This window comes from Ailuropoda melanoleuca, chromosome 6, assembly GCF_002007445.2.
Source record: "Ailuropoda melanoleuca isolate Jingjing chromosome 6, ASM200744v2, whole genome shotgun sequence".
NCBI lineage: Eukaryota > Metazoa > Chordata > Mammalia > Carnivora > Ursidae > Ailuropoda > Ailuropoda melanoleuca.
The window spans coordinates 44,466,579-44,475,053 of NC_048223.1; positions in this window are offsets into that span (position 1 = coordinate 44,466,579).

Consider the following 8,475-nt stretch of genomic DNA (forward strand, 5'->3'; position numbering starts at 1 on the left):
AGAGAAACTATGGATTTTTTCAATGTGTTCTTGGGTCCAACAAATTTCCCAAATTTTTTTAAATTAATTTTTTTTGAACCAATCTCATTCTTTTGGGTTGTCTATATAATCATATAATTAACAAAGAAACAATAAGTGAATATGTTCTTTAATGATACTTGTACTATAACAGTTTTGCTTTAATCCATTTCATACATTCAGATTCATTTGAAGAAATCCTAGTCTACAACATAAAATTCATCTTTGAAAATGTACCTAAGCAACAAGTCTGGTTGCCCCAGCTGATTTTACTTAGTTTCTATCTAAAGCAGACCCTGAAATAAGGAGGTAAATACAAATCATTTATTTGGAGATGCTGGAAGCACTTGTTGGGGACTAAGAAGGAGAAGGGAGCAGGAAAAAGTCAGCAAAGATTGAATAGTTAAAAGAGCCACCATAGGTGGAGGGTGCCTGAGACTTCACCTCTCTGAAAGCCTCTGGAAGGCACCTGCCTCAGCATTGTCTTTCCTGAGTGATGGAGACGCTGGAGAATTTATTTACCAGCTTGGTCAATATGTTATCTGGAAGCTGCTCCCAGGAGGACAAACTCAGAAATTTTGGTAAATGCAGAAGAGGGGGAGGAATGCAAGTAGACAGTGTAACAGTACAATTCATGTGCATAAAATTAAGACCATGTTTGTGGCCACCCTGAGTGCTATTAGTCATGCTACCTAAAACAAAGAGAGTCCAAGTAAAGTTCTAGGATAAAGTAGTGGGAAAGACCAAGGTTTTGTAAAGCTTCTTGAATTTGCAATAAATAAAAGCTTTAAAAAGGTAAAAAAAAATAATTCAACTCATTTCTTGAAGATGGGCTGTGTAATGGAAAATCCAGCAATTTAATTTAGAAGTCTATTAGTGAGGTGTTTAGGAAATCCACTACAATGATATTTAGATGGAGAGTTCCAGTGCTATGAACATATATACTTCCTCCCAAATATGCCAAGTCACTGCTCACATGGGAGAACTTCTTAGATGCAGAGCGATATTTCTCAAAACAAATTATATTGTAATTCAGAATGGTGCCCTAAAGTGTCCCCATCATCTCTGCAAAGGAGGAAGATGGGACAAGTCTGTATGCAACTGAAGGGAGCTTCCCTTGCCAAGGAAAGGCATTGAAAGATGTCGAGGGCACAGGCACAAATTCTGGAGAGCAGAACTCTGTATAAAATTAAAGGAATGTGCTTAAAATTAAGTGCTAAAAGATACTCTGTGGCTTCAGCTTATTTTTTTTCTCTAGAAAGGATTGTGTTCAATGGAACTCCCAATATAAAGAGGAATTAGAGCGTTTCCCAAGTCAGGGGGGGAAAGTAATTATGGCCACCGTCAGCAATAACAGGTGACAGAAGAAATAGCACAAGCTCGGTTTACTAATATCTTATTGCTAAGGGAGAGACACTCTAGAGATAGATGCCCACATGCTCTTGTCAAAGACATCTGCCAGCAATGTAGAGGTGCAGCCTTTGAAATCACAAGCATATTGGGGCTGACATTAGACAGCTAGCAAATTCTGAGTAGATAGGCTCCCCTAGGAAATACTGGCTTACCTACGGGGAAGGTCTTTGCTAAGCCATCAAAGTTACATATGTATCCACATTGTAACAAAGCCTGGACAAAAAGCAGAGAACAGTTAGTCAGTTGGACATTTCCACTTCCCCGGTGTGTAGTTAACTCATCCAAACTCCTACCTAATTTCCACTCTTTCTGAGGTATTTTCATATCACAAACACAGTTAACTACCGCACAACATTGCAAGCTTCTCAGGCACCTTTGGAAAACTTCATGTGAAATTTAAAGCTTCTCTAGATCAAGAGGGAAAAATCTAGAAGATCAGGTGGATTTGGGGTCAAGAGAATCAAACATTCAGGTGAATTCCAGAGAACTATTGCAGAAAACATGTCTTCACCCTTCGCTCAAAGAATGTTGCATAAAAATGTCGTAAGTTTGCCACACACTACAGAACAATTTTACAAGTAGAAATGGTGGCAGCCCCAGAATTTACACTTGAGAGTTCTGGGGGTGGCTACATGGCTGACAAAGAAAAAGGAGTTTGAGGATTATTCTGAGGCCACTGATATGTTGTTTGTATGTTGACATGTTCATGTGGAGGGAAATTAACTGCAATTGAGGGAAGTTAAAGCTGTCTTTTCCAGGCCATTCCTACATGACACTTTTTCTGCACCCCTCTGTGTTTCTCACCTTAGGCCCTCAACTAGAACCATGTAACAATTGCTGCCCACTGTATGGATAATAATCTTCAAGTTTCAAGAGCCTCAAAATCTAAGTGTATCTTCCCCACTGGTTTTTCTTTTTTTGTGTGTCTTTCTTTCTTTCTTTCTTTCTTCTTTCTTTCTTTCTTTCTTTCTTTCTTTCTTTCTTTCTTTCTTTCTTTCTTCTTTCTTTCTTCTTTCTCTTTCTTTCTTTCTTTTTTTAGACTTATTTATTTGAGAGAGAGAGAGAGTACAAATGGGGGGGCAGAGGGAGAGAGAGATAAGCCGACTCCATACAGAGCTTGACGTGGGGCTCAATCCCAGGACCCTAAGATCATGACTTGAGCTGAAATCAGGAGTCAAATGCTTAACCAACTAAGCCTCTCAGGTGCCCCTGTATTTTTTCACTTAAAGATATTATTAGATAAACCACATATTGCTCAATCTTCCTGTAAAGCCAATGATGTTCCCTAGTCTTTAAGAATTATCTGGCATTGCTAGGTGTTGATTGGAAAACCAGAGTCCAGAAGTGATGAGCAGTCCCTTGCTTGGACCCTCAATATGCAAGGACCCAGCATTTAGATAAGCCCCATTGAGCTGAAGTTATAAGAATGGGTTACGGAGGGGCTCCTGGGTAGCGCAGTCGTTAGGCGTTTGCCTTCGGCTCAGGGCGTGATCCCGGCCTTCCGGGATCGAGTCCCACATCGGGCTCCTCCGCTGGGAGCCTGCTTCTTCCTCTCCCACTCCCCTGCTGTGTTCCCTCTCTCGCTGGCTGTCTCTCTGTCACATAAATAAATAAAATCTTAAAAAAAAAAGAATGGGTTACGGAGACAAGAGCACAGGAGTTGAAACAAAACCACTTAGTTTTCCAGATCTGCCTCTACCACTGCCTAACTCTGCTGACCCAGAATAAAACATTTAACCTTTTGTTTTACAAGAAAAAGAAGCGACCTTAAAAGGTGGAGATTAGAGTAGTTGCTTTCCAAAGTAACCTTTTCTAAAATAATCTTATGATCTTCGTTCTTTAGGGTTAAGCAAACCACCTGGGCTCGGAACAGATTTCTGCTTCCGGAATCCTTGAATCCTGCTTCATTGGAGCTCCTCAGGCTCCTAGAGTCTAGGCAGGAAGGAAACCCCTTCATCCTGGGAAGTCACCAGCCTGTTTCTCAAGGTCCCACCAAGGTAATCTTCCTGACAATATTGCTGGCCATAAGAGCCCAAATTTAGTAGTTCCAGTTGCCTAAGGTTTTCCCAGTTTTAGCACTGCAAGCCCTGAAAGTCGCCAAGTCCCAAACAAGCTGGGATGTTGACCCCCCTCTTGATTATGAGATCAAATCTTTCACACTTCTGAGAAACAACTTGCCTCAGACTGCCTTAGCATAAGATAGGATATTTTGCAATATCATACTTCCCTCTAACTTCCAGCTCTGCCCATTGGGATGACTGGTATTTCTGCCCATTCTTAACTCACTCCCCACATCTGGTGGATTGCTGCACCAGACCTTCAGACTCTGCTCAACATCTCTTGGCAACCTGACCCCACAGATTTCATTTTTTTCTTCCTGTGTGGCACAGGTCCTTATTAATCCTTCTGTCTACTTCCAAATAATAGCATGTAGCTGACATCTTATCTTGCTTGAATGGGCTAAAATTCGACATGGTCAGAGGGAAACAATTGTGTCTACATCATAGCCTCAGATCTTCACCAGACCAGGGGTCAGCAAATTCATTCTGTGAAGGGTCACAGAGTACATACATCAGGCATGCAGGCCACACAGTCTGTTCATAGAGTCCATGCTTTAATCACTGGTGGTTCATAAGCTGAAGGATGAGAGACAACCATGGATGAGCTTGGGCAATCATGGGACAAATCAGTCAGAAAATGACTGCTTTTTGTAGGGACTTCAAACCTCTCACATGACCTTCAATTTAGTCTACTCCCATTATACGTCTCTAGTACACGGCCAGGAATCTGTGACATGTTAGAGAGATGAATGACGTCAATTTGTATCTAACTTTAGGAGGAAAGACCTATAGTTTGTTGCCATTCTATGCAAGCTCAGGGTTACGGTGGTATGCACCTGATTTCACTCCAGAATAATTTTTCACCCATGGAAAGTTTAGCCCCGTGATTTGATTTGAATTGTTGCGTTTTAATAAGAGTACATATTTGGAATAATCCAGAGGTTAACATTTGGAATGAAGTGCTCCGATGACACAAAATCAGAAGAATTCAGAAATGGGGCATGTCCAGTGTGATCCACTTGTCCGGACATTCATGGTTTCCCAGCTGCAAGAGAGATGGGTTCTGGGAAGGAATTCTTGAAGGAAACTCTGCATTTATATTCAAAGAATTAGCATGTCAGTCTGTAGTGTTAAATGGCCTAATTTTCCCAGAAGGCCAGATGTGCTTCCCTACATCTTTGAAGCTTATGAAATTGTTCTAATTTAAAAGCTTTTGTCTGTATGTAAGGATGAAATAAAAACTACTGCAACAACAGCTCAGAGAACAATCCTCTGCCCAGGATAGCCCTGCTGCCACTCCTATGTGCGTCATCTGCAGGCAATGTGATCCTCAACCCCCCAGGTCAGCTCTGCTCAAGGTAGGAAACGAATGGCAGCCTCTGACTACCTCCTGTGACTGGGGGTCTAATCCTTGTTTCTACTGATATGGAGTAAAGCTAAAAACTGCACAGACACCAGGGGTCACACACTAGGCATGGCTGCAATTACATTTGTCATCTTCTTCCACCCCTGCTGCATTCATACTGTGTAAGCCACAACACCTGCTGTGGCAGGTGTCTCTTCTTGGTCACTGTGTAGTAATGAGATGTGGTGGACATATCATGCCTCCTATAGGTCTGTGGACTTGGTATTTTGTGGGTGCCATGGACTGCAGTACTCTGTTTGGCCCTGTACTACCTAAAGGGGACCCCATTGACTGGGTGTTGCTCTCCTAAGCCACCAGGAGCCTACCTCTGTTTTTCTGTTGGTGGTCCTTTATGAGTTGGACATTTGCCTTGCACATGGATTATTTACCTGTCCAGTCACCTGCCCACTCTCCAACCATGGAATTTGTCCTGGAGTGGCCCAAGTTGGCTGTAACAGACACTTCTGGTGTTGAGTCACATTCCTGTGGCCCGCCATGCTCCCATGATAGCAGGCAATTCCTTGTGTCCAGACATCCTCCTCCTCACGCTCTTGCTGCCAGTCTCTTGGTTTTCTCCCCTCCCCCCACACCCTGGAGGCATTGTCTGAAACCACAGAACCTGTTCAGTACAGGAAACTTGGCTGTAAATCCATAGAGGGTGCAAAGTGGTAGACACATTCTCCAACCATTTTCCATCCATCCCCTGGGTGAACACATCTATAAGGAATTCTGGTAGCTGATCCCCTGGCTCTGGTGAGGGTCAGCAATTGCCCACCTTCTGGTGGCTTTTCCTCCTGGGTTACACTCTCCTGCTCCCTCATTGCTGCTTCTTGGGAGCCTCTGCCCCAATCTCTGCTCTCAGTTCATGCACACCCCATGCTCTGCTTTAGGGGTCGGGGGCAAACTGAGTCACTGGGCCACTAGAAGTCTTCCAGGGGGTCCTTCTGACCCAGAATCAGTCAGCAAATCCAGTTTGTTCTGGTGGCAAGGCTGTAGGAGGTCCGTCCTAGCTGTTGCTGGAGTTATGGTTCCACCCAGGGAAGATCCAGTTAGTGAGGAAAGCAAGCTGAGATGCGGTGTGATGTAGAAGCCGGAGGTGGAGGGTCAGGGACCCTGTATTACCCGGGTCCATGGTTCTGCTGCCTGAGACCAGGCACTCTGCTTCCTTCCTGTGGGTTGGTTAAAAAGTTAATAAATCCCTGCTCTTGCCTTGACTAGTTGACAGGCACACAACAGTGAGGAAAGCCATAATTCCAGCAATCATGTCCCTTAAGCACTGTCTGCTGCTCACCAATCCTCAGCTCCACTGCTTGAGCTGGGCTGCTCTGTCCACAGCACCCAGGGCCCTCAGCGATGACTAGAGCTGCCCTTCAGTGGGCTCCACCACCCAAGCCCCTTTCTGCCAGTTCCCTTGTCTTCTCCTTGTCCTTATACATACATCTCTGAGACTCCTGAGTAACCACAGTGACTAGCAGAGACTGAAAGGAATCCAGTTTTCACTAAGCCAAGGTACATGTACAATGACAATTATTATACTTGTCTTTGGATTCATACAGACTTGATTTCTGGCTCCTCCCATTTCTCATGCTCCCCCTCCATGTTCTTTATCAAGTACATTCCATGAAGATTGTGTGTACTCTGTAGTTCTCTCTATGGAGCTCAGGGAGACCTGGTTTTATCATTGAGCCCTCTTTGTCACTTTACATTGGTCAGAGACACTTCAACCAGGCCTTGTTCTCTCCCTTTTCTGTCTTCATGCCATCCTCATTCTCTTAATCAGCTAAATAAAATCTAAGTCTGAATTCTATTCTTTTATATATAACTATCTACTCTGCCACATAGTAGCAGTAAACAACAGAAGCGTAATTCAGAGATCATTAGTGTAAGGAGGGACCCTCAAGATCATAAATTCCAACTTTTTAAATTTTTTGTACAGTGGGAATAAGACTCAAAGCAGTGAAGTGCTACTGAAGAACACAGCCGCAATTCGTGATCACTGTGTGACCCTACAGCAGATGTGATTTCTGCGAGACACAGGCTCACAGTCAACTTTAAGACTAGAATAGTCTTCTTTCTGATGGTGATTTTGTAATCACTACTGTAAGAAAAAGTGCCATAAACTGTAAATGGCAAGGGATCATTATCATAACATTTCTTATGATTTCCCCTGAGCTGTCCTCTCTGCTCTGATAGGAGATTTGGTTCAGAGTAGGGCGATGCTTCCATCCCACTGGAGATGCTGGTTGATGAGGGAAGGGCCAAATCTACTTGACACAACACCTTTGGAAAAAGATGCTGTCGGGGCACCTGGGTGGGTCAGTCAGTTAAGTGTCTGCCTTCAGATCAGATCATAATCCCAGCGTCCTGGTATTGAGCCCTGCAAGGGGCTCCTTGCTCAGTGGGGAGTCTGCTTCTCCCTCTGCCTCTGCCCCTCCTCCATGCTCCTGCACTCTCTCTCTCTCCCAAATAAATAAATAAAATCTTAAAAAAAAAAGAAAGAAAAAAGGGGCTGTCATTTTTTTTCCTATCTGTGTTATGCTTTTGAGTGAAACTTTTTTTGGTGTGGAAATAATACAATTCCTTTAAACTCTTTCTGCATTCCTCCTTTCCTTCTTTCATGAACATACACCAGTGTCTCCTCTTATTTGATGGCTGTGACCGCATCATTTCAGGTGAAGAAAACATGAAGACAATGGGTGGTTTTATAGTTACGTGACTTCTTCAGTGACAATACCTGTTTCCAAGAAAATGTGCCAAATTAATTCTCTTAGATAATTTTCAGGGCATAATTCCCCATGAGCTAGCTAATTATTTTAGGACAGAACTAGTATGTAGGCCACTGCCAGAATGTTTTCATGAAAATGAGCCAATTCTTTCAGTCAAATAAGCTCCCACTGGACCAGCTGTGCAGTTGTGGGCCAGGCAGATGCCAGAGGAGCCCTTGCTGGCAGCACACTTCTCAACATTCATCCAAGGACCTGCCCACGCTGCCCATATCTATTACAACTCCCCAACTTGATGTGCCCTATGAGCAACATTGTAGTAGGGGTTGCCAATACTCTACCACACAACTTAGGTCTCCCCAGCTGGATGATCTTCTGCAGGCTGTTCCCTACAGGCTGAGAACCTCCTGCATCTTTCTACCTTAGAAAGTTCCCAGGCCACAGGAAAGGATTTGATCCACATTCAGGGTCAGGTAGTGTTCTGTGAGTCAGTGCCCTAGAAGCAGCCTTCAAACAGTGAACCACAGAAGGTGGTGAATAAACACCCCAGTTTCCTCAGTCCTCAGGAGGACATGTAAGAGGTATGCTCAGCACAGCTCTTTGGGAGGTCTGTGGTAAAGCTGAGCCCTAGTGACCACAGTGATAACTCATTCATGAATGTATTCTGCACTCGCCACCTTCCCTTCCCAGGCTCTCCCTTTACTCTTCTAATGATGTTTTCTGAAATCATCTCCCAAATAAACTACTCACGTCCAAAATTTTGCCTAAAGGCCTGCTTTTGGGGGAACCCAAATTAACAACAATATAAGAGAAATTCACTTGTTATAATATTCAGCTTAAGGTTCACAGGAGTAAC